The following is a 17,974-nucleotide window of genomic DNA, read 5'->3' as shown; positions in this document are numbered from 1 at the left end:
CTTCTTGGGGGCAGAGTGGGATTGTTTCTGGACAATTGGAAAAAGATTTCTAGGGATTCTTGGATTCTTCAGGCAGACTTGGGGTTCCGTTTGGAGTTTATCAGTACTCCGAAACAATTGAAATTACCTCTTCAAATGTGTTTTTCCCTTGCAGATCAGACCTTTATAGATATAGAGGTTCAAGTTCTGATTTAATATCTTTTACTATGACGATTATTGTTGATGCTTACATTTCACATTGATGACATCCCCTCAAACCTATGTTGCTTCGATCCATTGACCTCAAGCGCTGAATCCACTATTCAGTTTAAATAATAGCTAGGATTCCGTGGCGCTGCAGCAGTTTTTGTTTGATGATGTCATAATGTGGTTAATGTAAGGTTCTTCTTGTGAAAATAAAATGTATTGGTTTTTCTTTTTCTAAAATGTTATACGAATTTAACAAGACGAGTTGCTAATTGCCTTAAGTGACTTTCCCCAGTTCTTGGAGGCTCTCTAGGTTCAAGGGTATGTTCCCAGCGGTGTTTGGTTGAATTGAGTGAAGTGATTTGCGCTTGCATAGCTTGAGCTAATTTGCAGATGATTGAGGTGAGTATGAGTTTAAAGGAGTGGAGATACTCAAGTAGATTTTAGATGGAGTGGGCGTACTCCTATAGGCACGAGAGTAGGGAAGCGGCGTTCTTCATTTGAGTGAGGCACTTAATGCAGAAAAAATTAACTACATGGTTGTTGATGACAGACCTAAGGAGAGAGGTCTGGGGCTCCGGATTATATTGACAGGTGTAGTGAGACACTTGGTATATGTTGTAATTCGTTAATAGACCGATCCGGCGTGATTGGTAAGTCAAGATTGCGAGATAATTGGTGCAATTGGAACTATACTGAAGCCTTGGTGAGTACTAAGTGCACTAGGACAACAGTCCAAGGGTCAGCTGAGAAGTGAGGTTGAATTTTAATCATGATTGTGGAAACTGTGAAAAAGAGTAGGCGAAAGCTGAAGGTTACTTTGGAAGGTTCTGAAGCAATGGTATTACCCTACCTGTAGTAAACGAGCAAATTTGTTTTCTTATTTTTTTGGGGGTTAAGTTAGCTCGCAAATTAATATTGCGCTGATTTTATGTGTGGGTTGTGAAAGGAAATGGTACGATAAGCTTTGTCAGTGTCTCAGCGAGCGCACTGAGGAGGGGTGTATGTGTTAGTGTGACGTAAGTGGTGCTGCTCTGGGATTGGTTGATTAATGAGAATGGTCGTGCACGGATTCATCAATCAGTCCAACAATAGAGTAAGGCGATTGGAAGGTGAGTGGGTCGAAGAGAATTGTGGGATTGTAGTCACTTTTCATGATTGGTTGGTCTGTTTCATTTGATTTAATATTTGTATTTGCTTAGTTTAATTATGTTTGTAAATAATGTTTGCTGTGGACATCAGGTTTAAATAAATATCAGTCGAAAATTACGTTTTTCAAGGCTTTGAGAAGCGCACTGAGAGGTAATGAGTATATTCTGGCACTCAAGGGGAGGTTTGTCTGCCAGAGAATACTCCGGCATAAATTGTATTGGAGGAGGAGGGAGCAGGAGCATGTCTTTGGTTGAAACACTGCGTCAAACTTACAAGAAAAGAAGGTTGTTTGGCTTTTCCGGAAAATGAAACATTCAATTTGAGAATTTTGGATAATTTGAGGTCAAAGATGTACAGTTTAAAACCTCCACTGAGGCCAGCACAATACAAAGCTTTAGCGATTTGGGAGCAGGTAGCCAGACATCAACAGGCATTAACATTTGAAAAGAAAATGAGAAGAGTGGAAAAGACGTTAGCAGAATCTAGATGGGATGAAGATCAGAAAAGGTGGAGAGTAGAAACATTACAGGGGATTAGATTATTTCCTGCAAGAACAAAGGAGGATGAGGATGAAACAAAAGATGGGAAGAAAAAGAAAAAGGGTTCAACTGAGACTGCATAACAAAAATTGAAGGACTTGAAACGAGTCATGTTTAATGATGACGATGAGATGGGTGAAGATGAGATCGTTTCTGAGATTTTAGAGATTTATCCTCCACCAAATGCGAATCAAAGAAGTGATAACAGATCAAACGGGAGTGGAATTAGTAATACAATTCCTACTGCACCAGTCACATCAGAAATATCAAGGGGTATCCTGAACAATGAAAGAGTTCAGATGCAGAGTAGTTTCAATGATTCATTGAACAACAGACAGCAGTTCAAAATAAACATTCCTGACATACAGCCAGAGGCTCAGATTGTAAGGACGACTACTAATTTAGTGTTGTCTCAAGGTCAGCTAGGAATGAACATAAAAGAGCTTGTTCAAACACAGATTCCACTAATGCAGAGCATGGGTGCAGGACAGATTGAGAGGGTTGGATGTTAAGCTAATCCAGATGCAATTACTGTATCTATTACGATGGGGCCGGTAACTCCATTATATGCACATGTAGACAGTAGTGGAGTGAGTTCATTGATTAATATTCAGAATGTAGTTTTGGAAACATCAATCCTAAACAAGGACAAAGCTTGAAAAAGACTATTTCTTTAATAGTTTTGTCTCCTGTTGAGAATTCTGGGACTATATTCTATGATAGTCAGGGACAGAGAGTAATGGTTCCACAACAATGCGCGAGTTCAGGACAAGTGCAAGATTTAGGTGCACAAGCTAATGGAGTTTCTTTGAAAGGTTGGTCTGCACAAGAAATAACAAAATGTTTGGAAGATTTAAGTAATTCAAAAACGCAAGCAATAAAAGATAGAGGGGAAGAAACAATAAACGGAGTAAGATTGAACATGGAAGGATTTAAACTCTTGGAAGGACCCTGGGTGTGAACAGACTTGAGTCCGATACTGAAGCTCAATTGAGATATCTATGTAAAATAATTACTAGAGGAGCAGAGAAGGTTTACCAGCAGTTACAAGAAGAAGCAGATGATTATGATATTGATTTGTCAAAAATGAAAACTTTGAAAAGAAGTTACAGTCTAAACATGGAGGAGAAAGATTTTATACACGAGATCTGCAGGGATGAGAACACATCTTAGAGAATTACTTGAGAAAGTACAGGTTTGGAGAGCATTAGATAAATGGGAAAGCAGCTGGGTCAAGAAAAGAGAAAGACCAAAGAAAGATGGTGTGACACAGGTAGGAGAGCCAGTGAAAATGCTGCCAATGAGAGAAACACCAGGAGGGAACTTTGTACATGTACCTTGGAATAGGAGTGATATTTTATGTTTTACAAATGATTACTCGAGGTTGAGAAAGAAGCCATTGGAGTGGTATCAGCAAACATACAGGTTTGTGAAACTTGCCAAGTGTCTATGGGAAGATCTGAATATACTTTTTGATATTGTTGTTCCAGCAGATTTGTGGATTGAATGCAAAAGGAGTGTTGATTGGCCAATGAGCGAACCGCAAAGAGATTTGAAAACAGGTGCGCCATCTCCTGAAGTAATGAAATATTACTATAAGGTCATTGTGTTTCTGAAAACGAGAGTTGTGCAGGAAAATGTTGATTGGCAACGCATAGATAGAACATCACAGGAAGGAAAAGAATCAGTTGTTGCATATTATGAAAGGTATTTGAAGGCGTTCAAACAATTCAGTTGTGTGGAAACAATTGAGAAAGAGAGCATGAATCATTTGGTGTTCAGGTTTGTTGAAGGATTAAAACCAGAAATAAATCAGATGATTAAGAATCATTTAATTTGCTGGCAAGCAAAGCTGATTGATGAGGTGTTGCAGTATGCCAAATACTGTAATAATGAAATTGAGATGAAGCAGAAAAAGCTGAAAGAGAAAGCAAGGGTGATGCAGATCAAGGCTGCACAGACAGGATTACAGGAAAATGTTCAACAGCTGTCACAGGGAAATGGTTTGTTTCAGGGTCAAGGTCGAGATAGAGGATGAGGTGGAATGATGCTTCCGTTGGTTAATAAAAATGTGGATTTGAGTTTGGTGGTGATGCAGGATGAGCAGCAAAGGCAAAAGGTGTTATCTTGTCATATTTGTGGAGTAATTGGACATTGGAAGAGATAGTGCCCGATGTTAAATCAAGGATGAATTGTACAACAGACAAATGCTGTTAATTCATATCAGAGCATGAGAGGACCTAGGTTGGGGGGCAAAACCAAAATTTCCAGAACAATTTGAATAATATGCAAGGTTTTCAGCCCTTACAGCCAATACAGCGGGTACAGAATGCACAACATCAGGTACACCAGGTACAAATGCCACAAATGTAACAAATGCAGCCACAGGTGCAGATGGTGCCTGTACAGCAAATGCACATGCCAAGACCGGGTTCAAATGACACAGAGCCCTATGGATCAACAACAGGTAATGCTTTCACAACTGGTCACAAATCAGAGTAAGAACAAAAGTGTAAAAACAGCTGAACAGTTTCCTTTACACAGTGAGGATAAAATAAAAGCTGAATGGCTGTTGGATAGATCAGAGGAGGGGGAGTGTATGAGGGCTGCATCATTAGAAGTGGATCAGAGAGGTCCTTATGTGAAAGGTGAAGTACATGGTCATGGGGTTAAGTTTCTTCTCGATACAGGAGCAACACGCTCGATAGTAAGAACTGTAGAAGTTTCAGACATACCGATTTCAGAAAAGGCAGTGCAAATAGTAGAAGTTGCAAATAAACATTTGGTCAATACTCTTATGGAACCAGTTCTTGTGAAAATTGGAAATTTTAGAGATTATCATAGCTTTGTTGTTTGTGAATCTAGTCCAGTGTCATTATTGGGATGAGACCTAGGGCCAGATGTAGGTAAGTCCGAGTTTGCGACATGCAAATTGCGAGTCTGAGCGACTCGCAATTTGCAGTTCGCAAACCCAGATGCAGAATGGTGTCCCTGACACCATTTGCGAATCGCAAGTGGGTCACAAAGACCCACCTCATTAATATTAAAGAGGTGGGTCGCAATTTGCGACCCCCATGTGATTCGCAGCACTCACAGGGATGGTGGCCTGCTGGAGACAGCAGACCACCATGTCTGTGACTGCTTTTTAATAAAGCATTTTTTTTTATTTGTATTACAGCCCGTTTTCCTTAAATGTTTTCGGAGCGATTCACAAAGGGGAAGGGGTCCCATGGGGATCCCTTCCCTTGTGCAAATTGGTTAGCACCCATTTGAAATGGGTGCTAACTGCGAATTGCTTTGCACCCCTTCCTATTTGCGAGTCACATTCCCATTTTGCGAGTCGGTAACCAGGTTACCAACTCGCAAAATGGGAATGAGCATCGGGATGTGCCTTTTGCATGCCGCAAACAGCAAAATTTGCTGTTTGCACCATGCAAAACGCTTGCTACATCTGCCCCTTACTGTGCAAACGAAAAGGATTGAAATTGAAACCATCAGGGATGGAGAAGAAGGATAGTGTCTCGAGAATTTGCTTTGATAGATCTCGATGACTAGACAGATGAAAATGAGCAAGCAAATGAGGATAACAATTCGGTAGAATTAATTAATTTCGTTCCAGTTTTTTAAAAGAAAGATTTGCCGATCGATTTACAGGAAAGTGAAAAGACATTGGTTTGATTAAAGGAGTCGAAGGAGTCAAAGTAACAGTAAAAGAGAATGTAGTGTTTCCACAGACTGCACAATATCCAATGACAAATGAGGCAATCAAAGGGATAAGACCTTTGATAGAATAGTTTTTGGAACAGGGAGTTTTGAAAGAAGTGATGAGCAGTCCGTGTAATTCACCAATAATAGGTTTGAAAAAGCCGAATAGGAAAATTCATCTTGTCCAGGATTTGAGGAAAATAAATGACATTGTGGAGAAATGTTGTCCAGTTGTGCCAAATCCAGCAGTGACAATGTTTCAGATTCCATTCGATACAGAATGGTTCACAGTAATTGATTTGTGCCAAGCTTTCTTTTCAGTACCTCTACATTAGGACGGTAGATATCTCTTTTGTTTCAAGTTCCTAACCAGAGTCTATTGCTGGTGTAGAATTCCTCAAGGGTTTTCAGAATCACCATCAATTTTCAATCAGATTTTGAAAAAGAACCTGGAGTCATTGGTGATGCCTTACCAATCGACATTAGTGCAGTACATTGATAATTTGTTGATTGCATCAACGACAAAGGAAGGTTGTAGAGAGGATACAATTGCATTGTTGAACTTTTTGGGAGACAATGGTCATACGGTATCTCCAACTAAGCTGCAGTATTGTCAAAAAGATGTGAATTATTTGAGACATTTGATCGAGAAAGGATCAAGGAGAATTTCAAGAGAAAGACTAGCGGCAATAATGAAAATGAAAATACTGAGTTCGCAGAAAGAGTTGAGGATATTTCCAGGAATGGTAGGATATTGTTGCCAGTGGATTCCAAATTGTTCAGCTATTTCTAAACCACGTAAAGATTGACACATAAGGATGTTTCATATCCCATAATAATGCATGAGAGCATTAACTGAACTGAGAGAGAGTTTGTGTCAAGCTCCAGCTTTAGGTATGCCTGATTACACAAAACCTTTCTTGTTGTTTTGTCATGAGTGCAATGGATGTTCTTTGTATGTTTTGACTCAAACACATGATGGTGTCAATCTTCCAGTAGCATATTTTTCTGCTACTTTGGATAATGTTGCAGCAGCTTTGTTAGGATGCTTAAAAGCAGTTGCAGCAGTTGAGCAGAGTATAACTCAAAGTGAAAACATTGTGATGGGTTATCCTCTGACAGTGAAGGTACCTCACTCAATAGAAATTCTATTGATCAGGTCAAAAACGCAATATCTGACAAATGCAAGATTGACACTATTTGAGATAGTGATTCCTGGAGCACCAAATGTAATGATCAAAAGGTGCACAGTGCTTAACCCGGCAACATTGTTACCAAATGAGGGAGACATTGAACATGATTGTTTGGAAGTGACAGAACTATGCACCAAGCCAAGAGATGACATTAAAGACACTTGTTTGGAAGACAATGATCAAATTCTCTTTGTCAATGGTTCTTGTTTAAGAGACAGCAAAGGTGCCTTAAAAGCAGGATATGCAGTGTGTACAGTTACTGGCATACTAGAAACTTCATAGCTTAAATGTGAGAAAACAGGGCTGATTGCAGAGGCCCCATAACTTTTTGCCCCCATTTTCCACTTTTTGCTGGTGTTTTCCTGACTTTAAAGGTGCCCTGGGTACTGCTAACCAGTCCCAGGGCCTGTGCTCTGTGTAAAATGGATATGCAAATTAGGCTAATTATACTTGGCTAAGTTAACCTACCTATAAGTCCCTAGTATATGGTAGGGCATGTAGGTTTAGGGACCACAGCATAGGTGGTGCACACCTAGGTGCACTGCTGAGGTGCCCAGTGTCATTTTAAAAGCAAGCCTGCCTTGCTGGCTGCTTTTAAATTAAAGTTATATGCAAATTCGACTTTGGAATTAAAGGTACTTCCAAAGTCTTAAACTACCTTATTTTTACATATAAGTCACCCCTAAGGTGTGCCCTATGTGCCCCTAGGGCTGGGTGCCATGTAACTATAAGCAGGGACTTTATAAAAATAGATTTATAAGCCCTGGTGAGGTAAAAACAGCCAAATTTGTTTTTCCCTCATTGAAGTAAATGGCCTTCATAGGCTAGAATGGGCAGACTTTATTTTAAATTTTAAAGTCTCCTTAAATGTTACATACCAAGAATTTGGTATCAAATTGATTGTTGTAATAAATCCTACAACTTCCAGTTGTTGGATTTAATATAACTTGTCCAGGTAAAAAGTTTAGACTTTACCTAAAAAGTTGCCAATTTCAGCTCTGCATTGTTTTTGCTGCTGTGCTCTGATTGGCCAGCCTGCAGCAGCTTCTGCCAGGCTGCCTTGATGAGGTGTGAAGTGGCCAGGCTTCACACAAAGGAATGTGCTTGGGGGAGAGAATCTCCCCTCAGCAGATGGTGAGGCAGGAAGGGGGAGGGCTGCCAAACTGGTCTTCAAAGGCAGAGAAGGACATCTGGAGCACCCAGCAACACCCCCACATCCTGCAACCCCAGACAATTAGGTGCCCCCTTGATTAGATTAGGAGAGGGCAGGAGAGGGGTGTGTTTATGATTTTTAGCCACACCAGTGGGTGGGCTCAGCCAGATGTAACCTCCAAAAATCAGATTCAGCCATGTTGGATTTTTAGAGAATGTTGCCTTTTGGGATGGATTTTTGCCACACTTCCCAGGAAGTGGTCATCACAGGGGGACGACCCTGTCCCTGATTGGAGAACCAGGGCCCCCCTGCTTTTCACCCAGGAGCAAGGATAAAACTGGCAGACCTGCCCCCACACCTCAGATCCCCTCCAGAATTCAACAAGAAAGGAACTAAAGAAGAAGAAGGACTGCCCTGCTGGACCCTGGCCTGCACCTGGACCCTGCACTCAGAAGGACTGCACCAGCTGCACACTTGGGCTTCACCACAAGAAGGACATTGCCTGGCTTCAACTGGTTCAAGGAGGGACTCCCTGTTTGCTACAGGTGAAAAATTGCTAAACCAGAGTCCCCTGCACCAACTCCTGAAGAAAGCGACCAGCTGACCACTGTCCAGTGGCCAAAAAGGAGTTTGCGCCAGGTGCATTCTGGGAGTTGAAGTCCGCACCCCCCAAGGACCATCACAGAACTTCTGGACTCTTGAGGTGAGCTGTGGACCCCAAAAGAACCTTAAAGGAACATCTGGGTGAAGCCCCTGAAGTTTGGAAAAGATTTGAGAATTTTTGGAAAAAAGCTCCAGAGAGGGACCGACCCGCCGCGGAAATTCTAGCCGGCTTGCCTCAACCGCGACCCGGCCTGACTTCGTGGTTCGTCCCGGTAAAGAAAAACATCCAAAAAAGAGACTAAGTCCGAACGTAAAAATTTGACCGGGACCTCCCAGCCATCGTATCCGAGAAGGGCTCCATGGACGTCGGATCAAGATCCAGGTTTACCCCGGTCGAAGGATTTTCATCTCGAAAAAACGACTAAGTCCGAAGGTAAAAGTCTCCACCGAGGAAACCCACATCGCGTATCCGGACAAGGGCTCCAGGAGGTCGGATTCAACTGGCAGGTTCGTCCCGGTGAAGAAAAACTTCAAAATAAAGACTAAGTCAGAAGGTAACTTTTTAACCGAGGCCTCCCGCGACCTGTAGCCGAGCAGGGCTCCATCGCGGTCGGCCTGAAACTTTGACTTTGCCCCGGTCCTGGTGCAACCAGATGACCCGATTGGCGCTTTTTGTTTCTAAGCGCTAGAAAAATAGTAATTCTTTAAAAATTCATATCTCCGGTTCCCCTGAACCAATTTTAATCGTTTTTGTGTCATTTTAAAGATAAAAATATAAACTATTTTTATAAATTGGTTTTGGATTTTTAAACTGTTTCCTGTGTTTTATTTGATTACTGTTTTGTGATATTTGAATGCTTTACACTTTGTCTCCTAAGTTAAGCCTTGACGCTCGTTGCCAAGCTACCAAGGGTTGAGCTGGGATTAATTTACTGAGACTTAACTGTACCTAGGTGGAGGTTAGTGGCTTGTTGCTAGGTGTAGGTACCTACCTGCCCTACCAATAACCCATTTTCCAACATAAAGGAGTAATTTCTGCCCCAGTTCATTAGGTTCACCTGTGAGAAATGTAGAAAGAATACATGATTTGTTAAAAGCTGTAGAAACCAGAGAAAATTGCCGTGGTTAAATGCAGTGCACACCAGAGAGGACAAGATTATGTAACATTGGGAAATGTTTATGCAGACCAGGTTGCAAAATGTTGTGCTCTGAGTAGAATTTCATTCAAAGGAAATTGGGAATTAATGTCTGAAAATGATGAGGTGTACGCAAATTTTACAATGCAGATTGTTGAGACATTAGAGGAGTTAAAGGCTATGCAGAACAATGTTCCAGAAGAAGAGTGTAGGGATTGGATAAAACATCGTTGCATTCAAAGAGAAGATGACATTTGGATGACAGTAGAGGGAAAAGTAGTCTTACCAAACAGTTTGTTGATATAGATGATTAGATACTATCATGGTCAGACACACATAGGGAGAGATGCGATGTTCAGACGTTTTAAACAATTTTGGTACAATCCAAAATTCAGGCAAGTAGCTGAACTGATTTGCCATAGATGTGTAATTTGTCAGCAGATGAATGTAGGCAAAGGAACAATTGTCAACATGGGACATATAGGTATGGCAGGAGGTCCATTCAGCAGAAAGCAAATGGATTTTTTTTAGATGCCTGCCTGTGCTGGTTTGAAATACGTGTTGGTGATTTTGTGCATTTTCAGTCACTGGATTGAGGCATATCCAACAAGGAGAAATTACAGTCTTACAGTCGCTAAGTTACTTTTGCGAGAACTAATTCCACGTTTTGGTTTTCTGGTTTCCATAGAATCAGATAGGGGAACCCACTTCAATAATGAAGTGATAAAATTGCTTTTTTCAGCATTAAACATTCAGTAGAGACTACATTGTAGTTATTGCCCAGAAGCCTCAAGACTCGTAGAGCAAATGAATGGAACATCAAAATCATGATTGGCAAAAGTATGTGCATCGACAAATTTAAAATGGCCAGATGCTTTGCCACTAGTGCTAATTTCAATAAGAAGCACTCCTGATAAGAAGACTGGGTTGTCTCCACACAAGGTTTTGATGGGGAGAGCAATGAGATAGCCAGCAATACCTGCAAATGCACTCGTGAATATTACAGATGATATGATGCTAGATTATTGCAAAAGCCTAGCTGATGTGGGTCGGTCTTTTTCTCATCAGGTGGAGGCAACAACAGCACAACAAACACAAGGTCAAGGCCACAGCTTGAGAGCTGGTGACTGGGTGCTCATACAGAAGCACGTGAGAAAGTCTTGCCTGGAACCACAGAAGGGTCCTTATTAAATCGTGCTCACTACAATGACAGTTGTAAAGTGTGCTGGTTTGCCGAATTCGGTGCATGCTAACCACACGAGAAAAGTGAATGATCCAACCGAAAGAGAAGAAGAACTGTTGAGATTACCGACAGTTGACAACATTTGGGGGCAAAGAGATAGAAAGCGAACTGATCATCGAAAATAACAGAGATGTGCCTACCCCTATAAAGGACGAAAAATAACAAAATACAGAAGAAGTTGAACAATCTATAAAAGGAGTAGAAGATTCAGTCCGTGAAGAAAGTGAAAAGACTGATTCCGACTCGAGGAGGGTGTCCTCGGATGAGAGTGATCAGAAAGTATTGACTGAGAGAAGATCTGCTTAGAGGAGGGTGTCCTCAGAAGCAGGTGGTTTGACATACCAAACGGAAGAAAGGACAGACCCCATTGGGAAAGGAATTGAAGATAGTCCCGTCCAAGTGGATTATACTCTTCCGGAACCAGTTGCGGGAACGTCAGAAGAAAAGCGTTCGAAGACAAGTGAAGACTCAATCTTGAGGAAATTCTTGACAAAAATGATATTGAAAGGAAACAATTGGCCAGAGAAAAGCTCAAAGAGTGGAAGGGTTAATGTAGTTCCACCAATTCAAGAAGAAAAGGAAGTGCATGAAGGAGAAAATACTAGTGGAGAAGAAGGTGAAAGTAGCAGAAGACCGAAAAGGAAAAGAGTTGCAAGTAAGCGATATGCAGGACCAGAATGGGCGTATTTAATTATGAATGACAGGCAAGAAGCATTTTTGAGTTGTTGTTTTGACAGAGATATTGAACATTTTTACTCTAGCACGTGATGATTGCGAGAAAAAGACTTTGGGAAAAGATATTGGAAAATGTTATGAAAGTCGTGCTTAAAGAGAGACATTAATACTTACTGGAATTGACAAATGAAAAATGGGATTTGACAAGCTTCTATACTGAAATTGACAAAGAGACTGTCCAGAGTGGATGAATTTTTGAAAACATTTAGGAGGGATTTTTGATTGTTTGTTTCGAATGTGAAAATGTTGGAATTTTTTTGTTTTTTTATTTGTTTAAACTATGGAAATATGGGAGGGAAATTTACATAACCAAAACAGTAGAATTAGTTGTTTTAAAGTTTTAAGTATTGGATTCGCCGTAGTGAGTGTGTTAATGTGTTTATTGTTGTTCATAGGGGTGACTGTTTATGAGATAAATGGAGCCAACCAGACTACGAAGATCAATAGCTCTTTAGATATAACTGATACATCACTAACAAAAGATACATTTTGTATAAATGTTAAATACTTACATGAAGAGAAAGAGCTTTTTTCTAATGTTTTCTATTGCTTATTGCATGAGTATGTTGAGGTGATGGACGCGAAAGATTGTTATGTATGTACACAGATTATGACTTAAGTGGAAGAAGGAACTACTTACCATAGTTTGCCTGTTACATACGCTATAAGTTGCAGTCTTTTATTAATGCGTTTCTATAATCAAGAATATATCCAGTATTTCTATTCAAATTATGACATGGTATTTTCATTTGTACCTGTCTTAGGTTATTTGAATAGAATAGCCAAAGATAATAACATAGTTATTATGAGATATTTCTTTGAGCCTACTCTACACTTTGGCACTGCATTCACACATCGGAATAATTTAACATGTTTACTAACTCCTGTAGAGAAGAAATATTTAGATAACACAGAAGATAGAAGAAGAGAAATAAAGGCAAAGATAATAAGGGAATAATAAGTAGAAAACTTGGGGTTGATTATGCTTATACTTATATTACTAAACAAGGAAAACTAATAATAGATGCTGAACACGTGGGAAGACTTTGTATATACAGACCTTGGAGTAAGAATGATAGAGTGTTTGTAAGAAAGATTGAGTGTAGACATGTTTTTATGTTCAGGAGTAAGTGGGATTTTATGATGAATGGACAGGACCCACCAGTACCTGGAATGTACTATATTTGTGGGAGAAATGCATATTACCGTCTTCCTAGAGGATGGTACGGAACATGTTACTTGGGAATAGTCTTTCCGAAAATCTATCAGTTGGAAGACTTTAGTAAGATTCCTGAAACAATGAAATTTCAAACGAGACACAAGCGAGAATCAATTTCTAGCATTGTGAGAAACATTTCTGGGGCTATAATTCCTTCAGTGGGAGTAGTTTTGAATTCAATCAAAATACATAAGTTGTCTACAATAGTGGATAACATGTTGACAAGATATTCTGGAGCTATTATTCTTCTAGACACAGAATTGGCTGCTACAAGAGCTATGGCACTTAAGAACTGCCTTGCATTAGACATTCTTTTAGCAATAGAGGGTGAGGTTCATAAATTACTTGGTTCGAATCATTGTTGTTCATTTATACCTGATAATTCAGGAAAAGTTAGAGAGTTGATTAGAAATGTAACAATTAACAAAGAAGATTTAAAAGAACTAACAGAAACTACAGTTTGGGCTGGCAAGGGAATTAAAGCTGTGGGAAATTGGTTTAGTAATGTGGAAATGGGTATTATTTTGACAATGGAAAAATGGGTGTCAATAATTGTATTTTGTCTAATTAGAATTTGGGGAACATATTAAATGATAAAATGTTTACAAAGAAGAAAATTGGAAAAGAATAGAAGGAGATTCGACGTACAAATGAGTAAATTCAATAGAGAAAATAAAAGGAGAAAGAAATAATGCGAAAATAAATGAGACCAAATTTTGAAAAATTTATGATAATAAATACATGTGTTATAGATTGATGTGATGACATAAATAGTTATCAGAGGAGGGATTGTGAGAGTGTAAATTTTCTAATATGTTTAATAATGATTTTGGTGTACTAAATGTATAATGAATTAACGTCTAAAACTGGTGACTTTTGAAAATTGTCATCACAGTTAATTTCTGTTCCTAACTAAGCAAAATTCTTACTAAATCTTGTGGGTATTTTCCATAATTCAATGCTTACTTAAAAGTGTATTCGATGCTCTAATATACGTGTCCACAGCTATCCCTAGTGGGTTGCTGCATTATGTCTTACAAGGTTATGTTTCAACTGAGCAATGCATAAGTTGAATGTTCTATTGTTTGAGAATGTTACTAATACGTGGTTTCTTCCTCGAGGATGAACCTGAGAAGAGAAGTTTAATGAGATGGAACAATGGAGCTACAGACGAGGTGGAAGAGGAAAAGTTATTGTTGAGAAAATAATTTAGTTAATGTAATGTCGTCGTATTTCAGGTTATCAATTAAAACTTCTATTGGCTGAAACAAAACCATCTCATGAACTGACCAATCATAAGCTTATTGAAGATTAGTATAACAACCTGGGTAGATTCAGATTCTAGGAGTGATTGCAGACTTTAGCCACAGAGATCAAAGTCGTTGGGTTCCAGTGTTCCTGCTGATGGTTCGAGTCATATTAGCAGAGTGGGTTTAGCTGTTGTTAGGCCTGATTCTTCTGAAGACATACCAGATGGTGTCCCCGTGCTGAAGTAGACCGCTTGTTGTTAACGATCAGGGTAACGTATGATATTGTAATGTTATATGTGTCTCTTTTGCTTTGCAGGTACCAGCTGCAACTTATAATTTGATTGCTGCATATTAATAATAATTTTTATAATAACCCGAGTTAAATAGATTTTTTTTCTGACTTTGTGTTTCTAAAATAATTTTTTCATGAAGCCCAACATGTTAGTGCTAATTTGTGGTTAGTGAGGGTATCAACTTAGAATGCACATGATTTACATTGACATCTTTTGAGTGGTGTACCAATGTATACTTTGCTATTATTACCAGTTCTGGTATTTTTAATAAGCGTAATTCTTTTAGAGATTATTTGTCTGGTTGTTTTTGTTAAACTTAGATATATAAGACGTTCTAATCAACCACTATTAATTCTATGTGCTTACCATTTGTGTTTGAGAGTTATTTTCGTAACATTAGCATTGTTAATCTACGGAAATAAATTTCATAATTCGTCTTAATACACTGGTGTGGTTATTGTTTGAGGTTTAATATCTTTGACTATGCTGATTGTTGATGCTTACATTTCACATTGATGACATCCCCTCAAACCTATGTCGCTTTGACCCATTGACCTCAAGTGCAGGATCCACTATTCAGTTTAAATAATAGCTAGGATTCCGTGGCGCTGCAGCAGGATCTGACACAGACACTTCAAAATGGAAGGGATTCACATGTTGAGAGATATTCTATAAGAAGTCGACTGGATGATCTGCCTAGATCTAAAGGATGCCTAGCTCTCAATTCCCATTTTTCACCCTCACAGGAGATATTGACAATTCCTGTGGAAGAGCCACTGTCTGGATTTCAATGCGCTACCTTTCGGTCTGTCGTCATCCCCCCGGTGCTTCACGAAGCTGATGAGACCAGTGGTAGAATTTCTTCGTGCCAAAGGAGTACGATTGATCATATACTTGGGTGACATGTTATTGATGGCTCAGGATGTACAGATTCTCCTGACTCATTTAGATTGGACCATTCATCTCTTACAGGATCTGGGTTTCCTTATCAATATGCAGAAGTCAGTGTTGAAACTGTCTCAAGTGAGTGACAGACTTCCTGGGTTTCAGGATAGACTCAGTCCGCTCTCCGCTTATTCTTCCTTCTCAGAAAATTTGCAACATCAAAAGGGAATTGAGGTCTGCATTAGTCAGCCTGACTGTGTCATTGAGGACCATTGACAGGTTAGTGGGTCTTCTAGCCTCATCTATTCAGGCAATGTTTCCGGCTCCTCTTCACTATCATGCTCTGCAAAGACTCAAGATTCGACTCTTGCAGAAGGGTCTAAATTATTCGGAGCTGATTCCTTTATCTGACGAGGTGAAGTCGTAGATTGATTGGTGGCTCCAGCATATGGAAGCTTGGAATAGCATGGGCCATTTTTGGTTCTTACCCAGAGGTGGTGATCGAATCAGATGCCAGCCGTTGGGGCTGGGGAGCCAGTTGCAGTTCTTTGGTGACTGGGGGTCGATGGTCAAATTTGGAGCAGAATCTTCACATCAATTGTTTGGAACTTCTAGCTGGCTCTTTTGCCCCTCAGAAGACGACTGCTGCATATTATTGAAGATGAACAACATATCCGCAGTCCAGTATGTCAAAAAATTAGGGGGGACAAAATCCAGGATTTTTGCAGAAATTGACAAGGACTTCTGGCACTACTGCTTCAGTCATTGTCTGGTTGTCCTAGCGGATTATCTTCCGGGTGTCCAGAACACTATAGGGGACTGGAATTCCAGATTTCTGAGGGATTCCAGCGATTGGAAACTGGATCCAATAATTTTTTCTCCAGATAATCAGAGAGTGGGGTCCTTGTGACATGGATCTGTTTGCGTCATGCCTCAACTCTCAAGTAACAACATTTTTCAGCTGGAGTCCGGGTCCTCTGGCTCTGGCGACAGATGCCTTTCTTCGGGATTAGATGCAGTTATAGGGTATGATTTTCCACCGTTTCGGATGATTTCCAGGGTTCTGTCTCAATTACGACGACAGAAAGTAGGGATTGTGCTGGTGACCCCATTCTGGAGAGCCTGACCGTGGTTCCTGGTAGCTCGCCAGGATCTTCTGAGACACGAGGACCTTCAACATCCACTGGTCTTGTCAGAGAAACTGGTAATGATGGTTTGGATGGTTTCAGGTCAATATGGAATTCCCTAGGCCTTTCGCAGCAAGCTGCAAATGTCATCAAACAGGCTTGGGCAACATAAGAGATACTCCTCAGCATGGCACAGATGGAGTAGTTGGTGTGATGGAAGGGGTCTCGATCCTGTGGGGTCGGACGTTGAGTTGATTGTGAATTTGTCAGCTGAACTTGCAAGTTCAGGTTTGGAAAATATAGAACGATTGATAATTTCAGGTCAGCCATCTCTGCTGGGCATGAACATATTGAAGGTAAACCTGTAGGGGAACATCCTCTGGAAAGGTGTCCATTTGTCAAATCCTCCTCAAGCCTGATATTGTGCTTTATGGGATGTGAATGCCATATTGAGGTTTTTAGACGCTTAGCCTTCTAATAGGTATCTTTCTCAAAAACAGATTTCAGCAAAATTGACTATGTTGTTGTCTGATTTCCTGTAAAAGAGTGTCAGATGTCACAGTTTTGGATCTGGCTGGGAGAGTTTATTCTCCTGAGGGTGTTACTTTTACCATCACGAGAAGGACTAAGACTAATTGCAGGTCAGTAACTTATCCAATGTTTCCTGATAATCCAAAATTATGTGTAGTTCAATGTTTGAAAGATTAGGAATTCAGACAAGATTCTAGTGGTCAATTATTAATTTAATTACAGAAACAATTTAAGGCGGTTTCGCCAGCTACATTATATAGATGGATGAAATGGTTAATGAATAAGGCTTGCATAGATACCAAAAAATTTGGGCCTCATTCAGCAAAACATATGCTTTAGGTTCTCATTTAGAGGACATTATGAGGGTGGCAGGTTGGTCCCCTGAGTCTACTTTTCAAACATTTTATCACAAACCTGTTGTTGATGTTGCTACTGTGGTATTTGGACAGCTTTAGACGAGCATAATCAGAGCCTCCAGTCCTGATATAGAATAAAACAAATTCTTGCTTATGCATCAATAATTTTCAATTCTATTAAGGACACGGAGGTGACGATTATCCCTTCCATATACATATATTTATGTCTCTTGTCAGAAATATAATTGTGAAGAATCTTTGGTGTTGTATGGTTATATATGTTATGGATTTTGCCCTCCCTTGAATTTCATAGATTTGCTCCCAGAAATGTTGATACATTTATTTTGGGAGATATTACCTTTCGTTATTTTTTTCTATTCTAGGATCTGATCAGAAGCCTCCGTGAACTTTTGTCACTGTTCAGTTTCTGGATGAACATAAAACTAATTACAGACTTCATCTCCGATAGATATTTCTTTCATCATTGTACCAGAGTTGAACATATTGGCGGAGGGAATGACAGCAATACATAGCCGAGATATCAATATGACCCACAATCAAAGGGATACAAGAGACTCACATGCCATTAAGCACATTTGGGAGATTTGTTTACATATGTTATGTTTTGCTTGAATATGATATTAACACATAAACATGCAAATGGTATA

Source organism: Pleurodeles waltl, chromosome 6, assembly GCF_031143425.1.
Source record: "Pleurodeles waltl isolate 20211129_DDA chromosome 6, aPleWal1.hap1.20221129, whole genome shotgun sequence".
NCBI classification, from domain to species: Eukaryota; Metazoa; Chordata; class Amphibia; order Caudata; family Salamandridae; genus Pleurodeles; species Pleurodeles waltl.
Note: the sequence above shows the minus strand (reverse complement) of the source record.